The sequence below is a fragment of the Chrysemys picta genome, chromosome 17 (assembly GCF_011386835.1).
Source record: "Chrysemys picta bellii isolate R12L10 chromosome 17, ASM1138683v2, whole genome shotgun sequence".
Taxonomy (NCBI): Eukaryota; Metazoa; Chordata; order Testudines; family Emydidae; genus Chrysemys; species Chrysemys picta.
This window is the reverse complement of record NC_088807.1, coordinates 317,011-336,319: the sequence shown is the minus strand read 5'-3', so window position 1 is coordinate 336,319 and position 19,309 is coordinate 317,011. Positions and strand designations below refer to the sequence as shown.

The 19,309-nt window shown below is 43.8% G+C and overlaps 1 long non-coding RNA gene across 4 annotated transcripts in view; it reads right to left on the bottom strand.

Moving 5' to 3' along the window:
- Positions 1 to 19,309, bottom strand: part of LOC101945990 (uncharacterized) — a 332,752-nt gene that overhangs the window by 222,593 nt on the left and 90,850 nt on the right. For all 4 annotated transcript variants that reach the window (XR_010593504.1, XR_010593507.1, XR_010593505.1 and 1 more), the window contains exons 3-5: positions 15,056 to 15,119; positions 8,950 to 9,053; positions 1,186 to 1,297 (exon numbers count right to left, since the gene is read on the bottom strand). This is a non-coding gene — a long non-coding RNA (uncharacterized LOC101945990). The remainder of the gene's footprint in view (positions 1 to 1,185; positions 1,298 to 8,949; positions 9,054 to 15,055; positions 15,120 to 19,309) is intronic.

Here is a 19,309-nt window from a genome sequence, read left to right as displayed (position 1 = left end):
TCAGATTCTCCAAATTTTGAGCATTAAAAAAAAATCTCTTTGCTTTTCAGGGCATTTAAATACAAGCTTGAATTGGCTAAGTCTCATCAGACATCCACAGCAACATTTTTTTCAAACACTTGAGTGTAGCCCTGCTGCCAGAAATATATCCTAGCTTTTCTCACTGATGAAAATCAAATTCAAGAATGAGATGGAACAGCAATCACTCTCCAGTTTTATAGAAACAGGTAAAAAAAAATCCCATTGCCTTTAAAGTAGTTAAAAAAATCTTTATTTCTGTAAGAAAACAAGTTCCTACTTAAGCACCTGGCAAGTCAATTTGGAAGATTGCTTTGCTGAAGTCACTATGCTACAGGAAAACCACTAGTGTAATTACGCTCAAGAGGAAGTTTGGGATAAGTGAATTGGAAGGTAGCAAAGCTCAGATTTCTGCAGTTGTTAAGATGGTGGTTACATCAGCTGATTTTAATTATTCTTGGGAAAATCAAATTAGCTCATAATAAACAGGACCATATGGTCTTTCCCTGTCATGTAAATATTCTTAATTAAATCCCATTAAAGTTTATCAACAATAAACAGAACGGTTACTGTGTAAGTTTTACTGCAGATTTGCAAATTGACACAAACTCATGTTTCCTCACAAAGTTAAAGCAGAGGGGCAGATTCTCATTTATACTTTATTTTTCCCTTGCAATGTAAAATGGCCATAAAGTGAGAACATGTGTACTCACTGACTTTAAGGCCCCTTTGCACTACAGTCATCCCATTAGCCTCTTCTCAACATTTTGTCATTACTTATTCTCAATCCAGGTGACCTTGGCAACATACAAACTTTCCCAAATTGCTTTACAAATTTATCACCGTGGTATATATGCACAGTCTATCACTGAATTGCAGCCACTTCTGGAGTAAAATATGCCCACAAAGCAATCTTTCTGCCAAGCGGTGGTCCATGCTCTGGAAAAGTTTGAGAACCACTGGGTTAAGGTATTAAAGAGCAAAACCTCAGTGACCTCATGCCAGAAAGAGCCTTTGAACAAGGAGCTTTACAGGGAGAAGATTTTTTTCCATTTTTGCTACTTGACTCAGTGTGGGATCTGGGGACACCTGAACTTTTAATATCACCCTAAGCAGAGTGAGTGATTACAAATACATGGTTTGCTTGTATGCTGATGACTTACTTACTCGTTCTGCAGAACGCCACAGATTAGCTGCCAGTTCCAGATTTGCAATTGTCTGTAGGGTTTAAGTCTTCTTAATGTTCTGGTCTTAATTCAGTTGTTTGTATATCTTCTTCCTTGAAATAACATGGAAGTAAAGAAGCACTTTTTTAATACATGATGTATTTTTTCTTTTTATGGCCTGTAACTGCTTCTTTCGCACATAATAGATAGTGCTAAGGATAGTTTTTATGGTATAAACAGAGATTAAAATTGCTCAGGACCCCATTTCTGCTCATTGTTTTGTGAAGGAGTCTAAACTACATCATATTCCGACAACACCACATCTTAAGCAAGGGAAATATCTCCATGGGAAAACAGTTATGGGTAAAACAAATGGCAGAATGTTGATAAAAAAGACTTGTAGGTTTTCATCTGTCATTCAAAGTGTTTTTGATCTTTGGAAAACAATTTTATGATAAATAAGGCTCTAGCACTCACTGACCTGTGCAGTGCAAAGGTTTCTTGGCCAAGGTTAAAGGAGGAGACTCTCTCTGAATAAACTTGCCCTTTGCCCAAATATGTCCTATTTGAAAGAATGAATTGTGTCCAAGTTTGCTTTTGAGCAAGAACTGAAATATATTCCTTTGTTTGCTCTTTTATTCTTGCTTTCATAGTGAGGCACCACCTTTATTTATTCCTATTGGTTGGATTTTAATCACAAAAGCTTAGCAGTAACCTAAGTCCATTGTCCAAGAAAGCGGAATTCAGTGTCAGTAAGAGTAGAAGAGGCCTCGCTGTTCTGGAAGTGACTTTGGGCCTTCTAACTATTAAACAGATTAATAGGGTTTGAAGCAATGGCCCCCACAGCTACAGGATGAGGGAATCTGATAGAAACAAAATAAATATGCTAGTCAAGTGAGAGCACCAAGGTGACAGGTCACAGATGAGAATGCAGCATGGAAGGAGATAAGGAGGAATGAAGAGCACAGCATGGATTGTGGGAGGAGTGTAACAAGAAGTTCAATGTCACTGTAGTTCACCTTCATGTCAGAGCTATAATTCTCGATTTGCCTCCAACCCAAAAGACCCATTTTGAGGTGGGAGCATTGTCTAGTAGCTAGAGAAGAGGACTGGGAATCAAGACTGCTGGGTTCAATTCCTAGCTCTGTCAGAGATTCTCTTTGTGACCTCACACAACTCCCTCTGCTTCCTATGCAACTAACACGTGCAAAAGAGCATTAAGAGCCTTGATTGAAAGGTGCTATACGAGCTGGGCCTCTCTGTACTCTATGGCAATCTTTTAGCAGTCTGGGGATGCTGTGACAGAGAGGTTCAGTGAATGATGCAATCCGTACATCAGCCCCTACGTTAGTGATGTTGAGATTAAGTTCAATGCATTTTACAGCATTCCCATATTTTCAACAGGACTCTCTCTCTAGCATTTGCACTAACAATGCATAACTGTAGCAGATGTTTTGGGATGAACACTCAAGATTTTTGGCATTTAGTTAAGAGACAGCTGGAGCTTTTCGAACCTGGGGAGGTGTGGGAGGAATAGTGGGATCAGCACATTAAGCTGGGAATGTCTATTAAACACTAAACACTCACTGAAACGGTCATCTTTAGCATTCAGTGTTAACAGCTCTTTGAGAGGCAGGGGGCAGTTTTCTTAGAGCTGCTGTTCTAGGCTTTATGTCAACCCAGGGGAGACAAGACTGCATCGGCAGTCTCTGTTCATGTTTTCACGGTTTTCTTCTGTCACAGAGCCAGATAGGCTCCCACCAGACTGCTCTGAAACCCTCTCAGCAGGTTGCAAGGCTATTTTCTCCCCTGATCTCTCTGGCACATTTCCTGGGCACAGACTCCCAGCTTGTTACCACTTAATGGAAATGAGGCCCTGCAGCCCACCTACCCTGGGCCCCTGGGACCAGTGCTGATCTCCAAGATACCCCAGTAGCTTCACCACCACCTATTCCTGGAACTCCACCAAAGGTGTGAGCCTTCTGGGTTGCTGTCTAACTCTCTGAGGGAGTATGCGCTAAGTGTAGCATCTCTCTCACACACACATTTTGCACAGGAATCTACAGCACTGTTGCTCTTTACTTAATCCCTTGAGAAATACACAGATCTATACAAAAATAAGAAACTCTACAATTATTTCCCCTCGCTCTAGCTTACCCTTCCAGGGGAAGTTCTTGAAGAACCATCTGAGCTTGCGTAGGCGGGATTCCCTCACATCATCTGGCTCCTGCAGCAGCTTTCCTCCTCTTAAGCCAGTGAAACTGGCCAAAGACACACACACCCGCCCAAGCAAAGCAACTACTGTCCTTTCTATAACCTTGCAGTCTCCTCTGTGAGGTAACTCCCTGGTCAGGTTCAACAGGTGACTTCATTGTCAGGTAACTCTCCCCTGACAAACCAGTTATCCAAGTAGAAGCCAGTCTATTGTCTAGAATGTTTCTAGTTCAGTGGCAGAGCATACAGATTTAATGGGCCTCTATGGTCAGCCCTGTACCACGAACTCATTGGAATTTCAGTCCAACGTGGAGGTAAAGAGGCAATAGAAAAGGTAAAGAACCCCACATCCAAAATGGAGTCTGCAGTCTGACACAGATATACATAAACAGCCTCCAATATCACAGAATTCATCAATTGTACAGACAGATTCCCCAAATCATCACAGCCATAAGGATTGTAAAAACTAATAAAATGAAATTTTAGATTCAGGAGCACAATTCTGGACGAATTGGTAGGTACCAAAGTTATAGAATACACAGGGTTCTATGCAAGTATTATTTATATAGCAAGTCAACAATTTTCTGTAGAAATACGTTTGGTGGAAAAAAGGTTTTTTGAAGCAACTGAAATTTTCACAGAAAAATTTCTAGGCTTGTCAAAAATTTCCAGGTTTTTGTCAAAAAAAAAAACAAACCAAAAATTCTAAGCAGGACGATTTTTTTGAACTTGAAAACATCAAAAATAAATGTATAGCTGAAAAATGTTTTGATTTCAAAACAAAATAAAAAGCGGTTGCTGGGGAAAAACACTTTAAAAAAAAAACAACTGAAAATCTAAAAATTTTAAAAGAGAAATTGTGACCCCCAAAAAAGTTTCTACTGAAGAATTGTGCATGCATTTCCCCCCTCCAAACAGTTGTAGCTATTATTGTTTGTCACAGTGCTGTGTATATATTAAAGTTCCATCAGCAGAGGTAGCAATTGGGCATTGGCTCTAATAGGGCAGGTAGATTACAGTTGATCGTATGACCATGTTCTGATGTCAACAGAATCTTGATTCCTGTCTGAAAGTTTTCCCTATTTCCATTTAGCATGAATATTCATGGAATAACTGATTTTGGCTGGCGGAAAACCTCAGCACTTATAATTATTCCAGAAATGTTGTATATGATGAAAAATTAATTAAATTTGCTACAAGTTTGTTTATTTGATGTTTTCACATTTTAAAAAATGCTTTGATAAGAAAAATATCCTTTAAACTCATGTCGTGTGGGGAAATGTCATAATTATTCACAGCTACCGTGCATTGTTCAATCTGTCCTCACAACTAAACTGCATTTTGAGTTTGCTGTGAATGAATGAAGTAAATCACAGCTCTGTGAGCTGCTTGATAGCACACGCATATTGCTGGCTCAAATCCTCCACTTCACAATGGTCCTGAGGATGCCAGCAAGGAGGAACTTTGCATCATTTTCTCTCATTCTGAAACTCCGTGGTTTTAGAGTTTAATTTTACCATGTTGCAAAAAGTGCTTAGAAATGGTGACAGCCCAGTGGGGCCTTATGGGATACCCGCAGGGATTTATGGAATTTTCCCACTGGATGATGGGAGTTTGACCATTCCTTCCACATCTCCCCAGAGCACCTGCAAACTATCCCACTAAGCTTTTCAAAATCACCTAGAATGCATTGCTACTTGGACACTGGTACCCAAGATGCTCAACTGTGTGATCAGAGTTCTGATGTGGATGTGGGGCAGGACTTCATTATGCATAGCCAGTGCATATATGCACTGAATCAAGTGTGCGACAAAAGTCGCACCACATCTTATTTGACTAAAAGTAGGCAAATGCCTCACCTCCCTCCAACTGTTCTTCTCTCTGCCAGCCACATCACCTGCAATACTAAACACGGCTCTCCCCTCTTACTGCAGTGGTACCCCCACTGCCTTCGTGCAAGTGGCTCTTCACCTAGCAAATGGATTCTGATTCCAGAAAGGAGCTGGGATCACACACACACACAGAGCATCTAAGATTACAGGCCAGACAAGCCTGCAGCGTTACACATACAGAGAGCCCAGTTCTCCACCTATCAGCTCACCTCTCCCCCTGAGCCACCTTGCCAAGGGGCAGACAGGGAAGGCACCTAAATCATGTAACGGTATGTTTACTCGCAGTACATTATTCAGCCACTAGATATCTCTGTGTATTGTACAGTATTCTAGGAATGTAGGTACTCTTGCAAACCAGGATGGCAAAGCTGGAAACTCAAGTTGTGTGGAAGCTTTGTTTGGGGCTATTGGTTTCAGATGTTTTCTTTAATAAATAACTCCTGTTTGAGACAGACTGTGATTCCACATATGAAGGCAAGCTGGGAGCCCCATAGGTATAACTCTGGAATTTGTCCCTCCTTCCCGCCTTTGGTCCATAATAGTTCGGATTTGTAAACGTTCATGCATTCTGTCAGCCCCTTCCCTTAACTCTGGTTCAGTGGACAGGGAGTGCATAGCAGGTGGGGTAATATCTGATAGGCTGGATAGTGGAGAGGGAGTGTGTTGGGGAAATTAGTTTTTTGTTATATCTTTGCTATTAACAAGGTTCTGGGAACAACTGAAGGGTATCTGTTTAGTTGAGCGTATATTGTTTATTTCTAAAGAGCCTGTCAAGACTGCTCAGAGCCTAGTTTGTGTGCTCTTTTTTGAGCTGTAATAGAAATTTAAATAAATAAAATAAATTCTCCTCCGGATGCCTTTAGTCCAGTGAAGTCCTCCTCATGTATATTCAGTAAAAGAGGAGATCAGTTCATATGCCAGCAGTGAGGGGCCAGAGAATACACTACTCCTGCTTTGGGCCTTTCTGCACCCTTCTTATCAGAGCATACTTTTAAAATGCATATTCAAATCACAAGGCAAGTGCTTCAAGGTGGCAGAGACGTGACTACATGGGAATCCAGGCAGGAACAATTGATCCTTCTGATATAATTCCTGCTTCTTTGACTCATGCACCTCTCTAGGGTGGGATGATGGGTTTACCATGTGCACACTCCTGACAGGGGTTAATGAGGAGAAAAAGAAAGCAATCTATTCATTCCTTTGGAGCGTTAGCTTCGTGTTTTTGCAAGTAAAGTCTGAGGAAGAGTTAGCATCACTATTTCATGAGGAAGAGCCCCAAGGTTTTAAATGTTGACAGTAGGAGTTTAGAAATAAAATTAAAAATTTATTTCTTGAAAGCCAGTACTGAGCAGGGAAACAAAGATAAACAGTTCAGAGCCCTTTCTGCTTGTGAATTCAGAAACAGAACCACTCACCTTTGATTAATAAAACTACAGAAGTTACTTCAACTTTCTCGCAGATTTTTGAGAGGGGTCAGGAAAAACCATTGTAGGAAGAAGCCGTTTAAAAAAAAAGTTTTATGCCAATTTGCAGTGTTGTTTTGAGTTTTACACAAGAGCCTCAGGGTGTCCAAGACCCAAATATCAATGATGTGATAGGACAGTGACAACCTTTGTTAAGCAAAGAAATTGCATGTGAGGACACTCCACCCACCCTGACTAAATACTGGCATGACCTTCTCAGGGCTAATGTTGGTGCTGGTACATGTTACTCTGTTGATTCATAGGGTTAAGGCCAGGAGAGATCATTACAATTATCCAGTTTTGCCTCCTGTATGACACAAGACAGAACTTTACCCAAGAATTCCCAGATCGTGCTCATTTACATTCCTACATAAATCAACATTACGTAGGTCAATAAATTGTGGTTGTACGATGGCATCTCTTTGAGACAGACACCGACTCTTGATGTTAAGACTCCATGTGACTGAGAACCTATCGCATTCCTTGGGAAGCTATTCCAATGGCTAATTTCCCTCATTCAGGGCTAGTTTAAGGCACAAGTACCATAAGCTTGTACCTACCATCCCAGCTCCTAAAGTCATGCCATTACATCTATCATCTTCTAATTTTTTTCTTTATTTTAAGTAAAGGCTTGTCTACATGGGGACTCTCGGGAAAATTAATCCAAATTAACTAAGAGGTGTGAATTTAAAATGGATTAGTTAAACTGCATTAAATCCCTGGGTGGGCACGCTCATTCAGAATTAAAGTGGCCTTAATTAATTTAATTAAACTAAACCAAATTCAGGCCACTTTGATTCTGAATGAGAGTATCCATACAGGGGTTTAAAGAGGTTTAACTAACCCACTTTAAATTCACACCTTTATTTAATCTGAATTAATTTTCCTGAGAGTGTCGCCGTATAAACAAGCCAAAAGTTTTTAGCAGGAGTTTGGCAGGAAACAGTTTTCCCACTCCACCAGAATTTGAGAACTCTAAAACTTTTCCTGACCCAAGTCAGGATGCGGGTGGTCAGGGAGGAATGTGCCAACACCAGCACAACAGAGAACTGGGTATCTGGCAGGGAGGGAGGAGTGCATGAGGTTTGGTCCATTCACCCAAGCAGCTACACCCCAGGTGCTGAGGTAAATACAAGGGTGGGGGAGAACCACCACCATCCCTGACTTTTCTGAGCAAAAGGGAGTCTTTGATGCCACTTCCAGGGGAAGAAGCGGACCCCACTGTGATGCCACACTGCCTAGGGGATGGGACTGTAGTGCAGGGCTTGTGTCACAGAGTGCCCAGGGCCTCACCTTGCCTCAATCCAACTTTTCCCACACTTTGCATCCTCTTATTTTCCATTTGAATTCCCTCCCCCTCCCCCTTTTAAAAAGTATCCTTAGTATCCAGCCACTGGCTTTGCTCTGCTTCCTCGGCTAGGTTCCAAGTGCTCCTGGGCTCCCACCATCAGCTAGCCCAGCACGGGAGCACATCCTATCAGCATCACGAGAGAGAGAGAGAGAGATGGGGCCAGTTGTTGACTCCATCAAATCCTGGCCTTGCTGTGGATTCATGCAGGCTGCTTTTGGCAGACAGTTCACTCCAACTGAACTGGCTTCACCACTTCCAGGCTTGGGCAGAGTTCGGCAGAAAGAGCGAGCAGAGGAGATGGGATTCTATAAAGAGGGGCGCAAGGTCAGATTAGGCAGCACTGGGGCTGCTTCTCCAGCACAGAGATGCCGTAAAACCAGCATAACTGGGCAGTGTTCTCCTCAGCAGGGAGGGCAGCCTGTCATGGCTTGGAACCGCTGTAAGTTACTTCTGTGTCGCGTTCTCTGCTGCCACCACATGGGGCATGACTGAGTCTCTTGCATCTGAGGATCACCACAACCCGTGAAATGTGGAGAAGCCCATCTCTGAAGACCAACACAAAACCCTTAAACAACAGAAGGTCCAATAGACAAAATGGCACGTCTTCATTTTAGATTTAACACAAGGAGCAGTGTCAGCTGGACAAACATTGTAGCACGGAAGAATAACTCCTTGCGCTGCTGGAACTAATGTGGTAAGTGGTAAGGCCTGCACTGTGCATGTCAAACAAGATGATTATAACTCTGGCCCTTTTAAATAATAATAATAAATAAATAAAATATCTATGGGACAGCTTTTCAGCAGGTGTCAAGTTAACATCACTCTGCTGAAGCCAATACACCTACCTGGATTTGGAGCCGGTGAGAAACTGGTCCTACAGCTAGGAATCCCTAGGCAAAGCTGTCCACTGATGAGGGCAAACGTGGGCAGATCTGGGACAATCTGGAAACTGGAGAAGCAATAATGAGTCATTGCTGGAAGACCATGAACCTGGACGGTGTGCAGAGCAACTGATCTCAGCATTATCGTATTTGTAGGGTAACCTTCCTACAGTTGGCAATGGAAGGACAGATTGCCACCCTGCAGCTGTCCTCTCGCTTTTCTGCATTGCGAGCGGTTCAAACCTATCTCTTACCTCATTACAACTCTCCTGCTGCCTGTGCCTTTGAATCGGAGTCAGATTTGATATTAAAGACATTAAAGCATCCGATTTCTGCAGCTTTTACATTACCAGAGACAGCGAACACGTCCTAAAAGCTACCCTGCCAGGGAAAGCTAAACGCTTGACAAGCTGCAGGGTTCGGTCCCTAGAGCACATGCTTCCTCTCCTCTGAGTGCTTCACTACAGCTTCCGGCTCTCATATGCAATGCCCTGTTGGCGTTTCAGCCCAGGATTCCCATCCTGCCAGCGCTGGAACTAGCACAGAGGGGATGACTGACAGCTGCTGTGATTAGCTTTGCCAGCAAAGTGCCTCATTAAAACTAGGGAAATGGTGCTAATGAGAGTCGCTGTCTTTCTTCCACCAGATGTACCATCAGGCAGGGACTTACTGATATCCATCTGCATTACAGCCCCACACTGATAGGTCATGCACCCATTGGCAAGCCTCTTGATGTTAACAAAGTCACACAGAACACCCCGTTAGAAATGGTCATTGCTACAGCAGATGGGGGAGGGGGGAGAGAAAGACAACTGTCTCTCTGTACAGAGCCAAATGTTTGACATAAAAGTCATGGTGCATAAACCCCGCCAAGTCCTAGAGCCTGATCCTGCAGACACGCCCACAAACAAGTCTCACAAAGCCGCATGCGAGGAAGGATGGTCTTGTGGTGAAGGCACTGGGCTGGGACTCAGGAGATCTGTGTTCTATTGGGCAAGTCACTTCAACTCTCTGGGGTCCCCATGATGTAATAAAAGGATAATAACCCTTACTTTATCTGACTTGTTTGTTTAACCTGTAAGGGGCAGGGTCTGTCTCCTGTTTGTACAGCTCGCAGAATGACAGGGCCCTAATCTTGGTTGGGGCATTCAAACCCTACTGTAATACAAATTATTATTAATAACAAAATTATTTAGGAATTTAGGAGAGGAAAATTACATAATCTTGGACTCCAGGAGAAGTGATTAAATGTGTAGCCTTATTGTTAACTGTTATGGGCCAGGATGGATGTAGCTAATAATTAGAGCTCAGTGAATAATAGATTTTTCAGTTCAGGGGCCAAACTGAAATTTGAAGAAAAAAAAAAGATTCAGTAAATTTCAAACAGAAACTGAACATATTAATTTTTTCTTGATTAAATTAACCCCTCTGTAAGCACGTGGGACTCACCCCTGCGGCGCCTCCTGCTGGTACCTTCTGGGAATTAGCTCTCCAGCCATCAGAGCGCCCTTTGCAGGCCGGTGTCCCGCTTTTGCCAGGCTCCCGTGTCCCTCCCGGACCCCCTTGCACACCGGGGTGCTGCCCCCTGGCAGTACACGCCTCAGTCTCTGGGTCTCCTCTCCACCCACTATCCCCAGCTCGCCTCAGTCGTAGGCCACTGCTAGTCACCAGCTCGCCCCCGCGCCCTGGGGCAGACGGCAGTGTCAGCCACTCGTCACAGGCAAGGGGGGTTTGGACCTGCTGCCTCCACCTATAGCAGAGCTGCCCCTCTGCAGCCCTAGTACCCTCCAGTGGGGCCTTACTTTGGCCTGCAGCCTGGGGCTCTGCTAGGCTGGAGCTCCCCAGCTCCCTGGCCCCTCCCCAGCACTGCTCCACCCTCAGTACCTTCCTCAGCTCCCCAGGCAGCCTGGTCCCTCCCTCCCTCTCCAAAGGCTAGAGAGAGAGTGTTCCTGCTTCTGGATTCCCTGGCCTTTATAGGGCCAGCTGGGTCTGTTTGGGGTATGGCCCCAGCTGCGGCTCCTTCCCAATCAGCCCAGCTTTTACCCCTGCCCCAGCCCTCTCCAGGGCTGTTCTAAGCCCTTCCAGGCAGCAGCGGGTGACCACCCCGCTACACTCTCCCACACACAAAAAATGCCATTCAGGTTGACTTCGATAATACTTAGTCCTGCCTTGAGTGCAGGGGACTAGACAAGATGACCTCTCGAGGTCCCTTCCAGTCCTACACATCTATGATTCTAGGATTTCAAAAATGTCATTTCAAAATGAAACGTCAAAATGGTTTGTTTCAACATTTCCAAATAAAAAAAAGTTTGGCTGAACTATTTGCCAAATTTAACCCCAATTTGTAAACAGTTTCAGGGCCCACCAAAATGAATTTTTCATTGAATTTACCATTTCCTCCCCCCCCAAAATTGCTCAGTTCTACCAATAATACTGTGCTTTGTTGCCTCAGTGTTAAGGACTGAAGAGCATTTTTGTACACTGTGTTCTGAACACCAGATGCAGTGACTGGGTGCCCCTACCCACTCCTTGGAATCAATAGAAGCGTATTCCTCCCAGGAGACAGGCACCCTTACCCTTTTGCAATGGCAGCTCTTTAGAACAGTGGTTTTCAAACTCTGGGTCGCAGAATGGAAAGCACTGGGTCATGGCAGCTCTGGTCAGCACTGCCGACCGGGCCATTAAAAGTCCTGTTGGCGGTGCTGCCCGGCTAAGGGAGGCTAGTTCCTACCTGTTCTGACACCGCACTGCGCCCAGGAAGCGGCCAGCAGCAGATCCGGCTCCTATGCGGGGGGGAGAGGGGGGAGGTCTGCGCGCTGCCCCTGCCTCGAGCACCGGCTCCGCACTCCCATTGGCTGGGAACGCTGGGATGGTGGTGCCTGTGGGCGAGAGACACACACAGCTGCTTGTGCGCCTCCGCCTAGGAGCCGGACCTGCTGCTGGTTGCTTCTGGGGCACAGCGCAGTCTGTGGTGCCAGGACAGGCAGGAAGCCTGCCTCTGCACCCCGGCTGTGCCGATGACCAGGACTCGCCGGCGGAAATTTTCTTCAACTGGGTCGCCAGAAAAAAAGTTTGAAAACCATTGCTTTAGAATCCCCTCGTAATGCCACAACAGGGGCTATTCTTACTTAATATCATATATGGTACCCATGGCTTTTAATACTTCAGATTTAAATTCAATAAATAGGTAGTTACAATATTAAAGGTGCCAATATTCAGATAATGCATGTGGGGAAATGTTCCCATTACCACTTTTAATTCTAGCAATAAATCCACTGCTGCCTATTCCCTTTGGATGGACACATCAGTGTGTGCTGCCACGGAGCATAAAGCAAGCTGTCCCCATATTTAATTAATGCCTGTTTGGTATAAATATATCTTATTAACCTACATAATAAACTGGCAATAGTTGCATTATTAATGTGAAATTGCCTCTTAAAATGCCTTTTTTTTTAAAATAAGCAGCAGGATTTATATAGGACTTCAGCTCCCATTGGAATTAAATTGCTTTATGCAAACAAAGGGGCTTTGCCTTCGAGTTATGTGCTGTGGACATATTAGTGTGGCTTGCTGAGTGAGCATTTTTAGGTGGCTGTGTGTGAGAAAGCAAACTCCTTCTTTGCAAACACCATCTATCTCCTCCTAATAACTGACTCTTATTTAATGTATTTTATTTTTAATGAATCTATTCCCAGCTAAATGTCCAGCTCACAAAAGATGCTGTTGGGGTAGAGCTTGAAGGTACGACGAGAAAAGTCCTCTACTTAACATACAGAAGGTACTCTGTAAAAGGGGAGGAAGGGACAGTTCTAGATATTGTGACCTAGATCAGTGGTTTTCATACTTTTTTTCTGGTGACCCAGTTGAAGAAAACTGTTGATGCCTGCGACCCAACGGAGCTGGGAATAAGGGGTTTGGGGTGTGGGAGGGACTCAGGGCTAGGGCAGAGGGTTGAGGTGCGGGGGTGGGGCTACGGGGTGGGGGTGAGAATGAGAGGTCCACGGTGTGGGAGGGGGCTCTGGGCTGGGGCAGGGGGTTGGAGTGTGGGAGCGGGGCAGGGCTCTGGGCTGGGGTCAGGGTGAGGGGTTTGGAGTGCAGAAGGGGGCTCTGGGCTGGGGCAGGGGATTGGGGCATGGGGTTGAGGCGCGGGCTTACCTCCGGCAGTTCCGGGTCAGCGGCGCAGCCGGGGTGCAGAGGCAGGCTTCCCGCCTGTCCTGACACTGTGGACCGCGCTGCACCCTGGAAGCAACCAGCAGTAGGTCCGACTCCTAGGCGGAGGTACACAAGCAGCTCTGCGCGGCTCTCACCCACAGGCACAACCCTCCCCCCCAGCTCCCATTGGCTGGGAACTGGGCAATAGGAGTGCGGAGGCGGTACTTGAGGTGGAGGCAGCATGCGGAGCCCCGTGAGCCACCCTGCCTAGGAGCCAGACCTCCTTCTGGCTGCTTCTGGGGTGCAGCATGGTGTCGGAACAGGTAGGAACTAGCCTGCCTTTTTAACTGACTTTTAATGGCCTGGTTGGCGGTGCTGACCAGAGCCGCCGCGACCCAGTGCTTTCCATTCCATGACCCAGTACTGGGTCGTGACCCAGTTTGAAAACCACTGACCTAGATCTTCAAAAGCAACCAGTGATTTTAGCTGTCCAACTTGAGATGCTGATTTTTAGAAGCGCCAAGCACCTGTTTAAAATTTAGGCCCCTTTCAGGAGTCTTAAGAGGGGCAGCCAAAATCACTAGTTGCTTTTCAACGTTTAGGCCACTATTCTGTTCTTACTGAAATAAACTTGGTGCTAGAACAAAGACGGGGATCCAGGCTGCGAGTGGCAACCTCTCTGTCCCATTTCACAGCTGCATGTTAAGTGCCCAACACCTGAAGTAAAATAAGTTGAACTAAGAGAATCCAGTCTTAGGATGTGTCTCCACTATAGAGATCAGCATAGCTATGTCAGCATAACCCCATGGAAGGGGTTTTTCCTGTCCATGTAGGAATACCACCTCCCCAAACGAAGTTAGTTACATTAATGGAACACTACACAGAGGGTTTTGTTGGCATAGCTATCTCAGTCAGGGATGTGGGTTTTTCACACCCCTGAGCGGCACAGCTATTTCGACCTAACTTTTAAATGTAGACCAAGCCTTAGTTTCTCTTTAGAGATTTATATGTCCCTTTCCCTCTAGTATCCATACACTTCACAAACATTAATGAGTTTAGTATCAGAGGGGTAGCCATGTTAGTCTGAATCTGTAAAAAGCAACAGAGGGTCCTGTGGCACCTTTGAGACTAACAGAAGTACTGGGAGCATAAGCTTTCGTGGGTAAGAACCTCACTTCTTCAGACTTGCATCTGAAGAAGTGAGGTTCTTACCCACGAAAGCTTATGCTCCCAGTACTTCTGTTAGTCTCAAAGGTGCCACAGGACCCTCTGTTGCTTATTAATGAGTTTATCACCACACTGCCACATGAATTAGGAAGGTGTTATCCCCTTTTTACAGAGCAGTAACTGAGGCCCAGAGAGATTAAGTGACCTCGCCAAGGTCAAAGATGACCTCAGTGTCAGAAAGAGAAATTAAAGCAAATCTCCAACTTCCGTTAGTGAAAGAGACAAGCTTTTGAGCTACCCAGAGCTCTTCTACAAGAGCTCTTTGTCAGCTCGAAAGCTTGTCTCTTTTACCAACAGAAGCTGATCCAATAAAAGATATGACCTCACCCACCTTACCTCTCTAATATCCTGGGACCAACATGGCTACAACAACACTGCAAACAAGCTATATTTCAGTTAAACACAAGTTATTGGTCTCAATTCAAGGATAACTGGGTGAAATTTAATGGCCTGACACATGCAGGAGGTCAGACTAGAGATAATCTAATGGGGACTTTTCTGTCCTCAAACTCTATGAATTCATTTCTGTTCGGGGTAGCAAATTTGGGCTGGCTCATATCCAACCTGCTCTGCCCTAATCCCTAGTCCCAATCCCTATCCAAACAGATGTGTTCGCAAAAGGGTTTGATAGTATTAATCACACCAATCAAACAGGCAAGTAAAGTGCTCTAGCAATCTGCTGGCTTCTTACCCTTGAATTCCTCAGGAATGCCAGTGATCAGTCCCTTTCAGTCATTCAGGTGCTGTCTGAGTACCTGCCACAAGAGACATTTAGAATCAGGAGCTATAATTTATTTCAGATCAGATCCTGTGCCTTCCCTGAAAATTGAGGTTTTTTTACTTTGTACAGAAACATTCCTTTATTACACAGTGTAAATAACCTTTTATATTTGCAATGCAATTTTAACGTTTCCTCCAGTGTTGCCAAAAAATAGTCTGTTTAAGGAAAGACTATCATTGTAAATTCACTCCCACCCGTGACATCTCTAGATACGCTGGGCTTCTGCAGTCTCTTGCCATTCAGACACAGCTTGTTTTTATTGTTGATTCCAACCCAGTGATTTCCACTTTATCAAGTTTCCAGAAAGTTGAAGAGAATATAAAATAAAAAACAGCGTCTTAGCCTGTCCCAGGATTGACACTTCTGAGCAGCTGGTTCTTTACACCCTTTTCAAATGTTGTCTCTAAGCACCACTTAATGCAGTTTGAGTCATAAAATGACAGTGAAATTACTTCTCCAGAATAGAGCATTGTCAGACTGAATCCAGGTGAACTTTCTCTTCATACTGATAAAAAAAAAAAATAAAGAGTCTTTTGAGGCTGTGATATATTAATAAATATCATACAACTCCCATGTATATAGCCCCTTGCATCCTGACGGGGCTCAGAGCACCCAAACGCAGAAGTTCTTGCACTCAACACCAAAATGCAGCTGCCTCTAAAGTGAAACTCAGCCACCCAACAGACTCCCAGAGGAGGCTGAGTGACTTGGCCAAGGTCTTCAAGCAAGTCAGGGACAATCTCAGTAAAGGAAATCAGGGAGTTCAAAGCCCCGTGTCCTACCAACTACTAGAGCACATAGCTGAAGTTCAATGTGAAATGGAAGCAGAAGACTAGATCCAACCTAAAACGGAGACATATTCTGCCAAGCATAGGGAATACTGATATAATCTACCAACAGTGTCATAACCTCTAGGACTAATTCATACGGGATGATATTCATTCCTGTGCAGACAGATAGCACGCCATGCACCACTTAATTCCTTATGAGGCTGAAGTGGGACTTAAGTGATGCATATTCCTTGCGCTAGCTCCTCTGCCCGAGGTGAATTTCACCAACACCTCCTAGCACCTAGCAGGTAGATTAATCCAGAAAACTCTCCACCAGAGCCTCCTGCCCTTCCATGTAAACACATTGATTCCTCAAAAGCCATGTGAAGACAAGAAATAGGTTGCAAACACTGCATAGGGCACTTACAGTGAAATGGTTTTTGCAATGAGATAATGCACTTTGTGGGTGTTAATGGTCATTACTGCAAACAGAGGTAGGTGTTAATGATGAGGCATTGAGCTGCAAATGTCCTTAGAATTACTTATCTCACTAAAGAAGGCAATCTGGGATATTTTACTACACCTATAAAAACATCTTTTCATCAGTTTTTTAAATTTAAATTAAAAATATGTTGTACTTTATCAGAGCTTATCTTTTACCATTACGAAGAAATACACAGCAGAAGGATGTTAAAAATAGAATAATCTTCAACCTCAGAATGGATGCTTTGTGCATACAAATTGAGTCACCATACACAGAGATTTAAACAAATTGATACAAGCTTTGTGTGTAATTTGTTTATTGAGAATTCTTCTCTCTCTCTCTCTCCTCTTCTCCCCCGCCCTCCTTTAAAAAAAAGAAAAAACAACAACAACAACAAAAACACCTATGGCCTATGCAACTTCTGTAAGAATATTTTTTAGCCTGTTTCTTCAGATAATAGTTTGATGTTCGCCTCCCAAATAAAAACATTGGCCATTATTTTTCATTACACTGATTATATGTGAGCAATTATTCCCTTGGATAAGAAAATACTCACTATTCTGTCACATTCAGCACATCTGTTAAGACTGAGATATGGCATCAAAAGTGTTCCTTGCCTTCTTTGTGTTACATAGCATGCACATCTCAGTTTGGAAGAATTATAGCTGTGCTTCTGGTTCATTTCACTTAAAATACACCTTTACCCCGATATAATGGGACCCGATATAACACGAATTCGGATATAACGCGGTAAAGCAGTGCTCTGGGGGGAGGGCAGGGGGGCTGCGCACTCCGGCGGATCAAAGCAAGTTCGATATAATGCGGTTTCACCTATAATGCAGTAAGATTTTTTGGCTCCCGAGGACAGCGTTATATCGGGGTAGAGGTGTATTATAATTTGTGCTCTCTTATTTTAGGAACCTATCAATTGCCACACTTCTTCAAGCTTATGGTCCATCTAGTCCAGTGTTCTGTCTCCAGAAGTGGTCAGTACCTGTTGCTTCAAAAGAAGGTGCAAGAAACTTTGTAGTAGACAGATATGGAATAACTTGTTCACAGGAAAAGTTTCTTCCTAACCCCTATTAGTTATGCCCCGTAGCATGAAAGTTTACATTCCCTTCCAAATCCTTGCAATTTTAAAAATCTTAATTATTGTCGCTTTGGATGTTTTCATTTTTCAGACAAACAGGAAATTTTTTTACTTTTTAATTCTGCTAAAGTGTTTGGCCTTGGTATCAAGCGGCCATGAGTTCCACAGGCTAATTGTGTGAGCACGTATTTCCTTGTAGCAGTTTAATTTTTACTGTCTTTTAATGTCATAGTTTGTTTCAATGATGTTTTAAACTTTCTAAACTCATCTCAGTACCAGATCTATTTTTTCTCAAATCTCCTTAATCTTCCTTACATTCTGTAAAGTTTGTCTTTTCCACACAAGTTTTTGCAAGTCTTTTTCTGCTCCAGACTTTTCTCAGATCACAGTAAAAGTGAAGGTTCTGATAAAATCTTACATTTACAAAGCACCTTTCATCTCCTACATAAGAACTTATTGACTTTCAACTGTATTAGTTCATCCTAAACACTTAGCTGGGGAGAAGGATATTAATCTCTGAATTTGCCCACCTATCCTGAGCATCCAGAAGATAATTAGACAACATTCCAAATGCGCTCTTTCTTTTAGATTAAACCATTTCCCTATTCTATATTTTTTCATGTTAATACTATAGGGCTAAGAAATGCTAACCAGAACTACAACTCTGACCTTCAGTGTCCTTCCTACTACCTCTATACGGATAAGGAAGAAGTGGATACATTATTTTCCTTCTCTTCGCAAGAGACCTTTTTCTAGTGCAAAGCAAACAACTAGAACCAATTTGCCCAAGTTGAAAAGCGAAGAGTTGGCTAGTTCAGGGTAGTACTTGGCTGTGCAGGAATGACCATGCCTGAGGATAAATGATATACGTTTATTTCCATGTTAATCGCCCATCTGGCTGACCAAAAGACTCAGTCCTGTCCTGGTGGATAGTGACATGACCTCAGTCATACCTCTGAACACGCAATGTACTTGGGCATAAAGCTGTCAACTCTTAGGAAACTCCAACTAGTGCAGCACACCTTTTCAGCAACCCTGGAAGCACATCATACCTGCCTTCCACACTCTACCTTGGCTTCCCCTAGAATACAGAGTTAAATATAGGGTCTCGATCCTTGTCTTCGAGGCGTTCAATGGCCTGGGCACAGCATATCTAAACTGCTAAGATGAGGACAGAACTTTTACTATAAAAGTGTGCAAGAGACAAAGGTTTTTGGGGGGCTGGTCCTAGATGGTGGAATAAACTCCCAAAGGAGCAAAGAACTACCACAAACCTCACCACTCACACTCCAAGTGCAAAGTGCACATCTGGGACTTTGTCTTCTCCATAATAAACACAGAGCAGAGTGGACGTATTAAACAGTATCAGAACAAAACACTCACTGCACACACAATTCTCCCCTTGGTGAGAGGGCCAGAGAGGGAGAATGAACCACAACACGATAGATGTTAGCCACAATCACTTACCACATGACTGAAAGGCACTTAGATACCATAGTGATAAAGGTGCTGTAAGAAACTAAACAGAATAGAACAGAACTCCAAATAATCACTGAGACTGGGGTTTATGTTATATTCACAGACATTCTCTGGCCAACAATCATCGTGCCATGTCCCACAGTGATCAGAAGGGACCACTGTGATCATCTTCTAGTCTGACCACCTGTATAACCACAAGCCATAGAACTTCCTCAAAATAATTCCTACAGCATTTCTTTCAGAAAAAACATCCAATAAGAACCTAAGAATGGCCATACTGGGTCAGACCAATGGTCCATCTAGCCCAGTATCCTGCTTTCTGACAGTGGCCAATGCCAGGT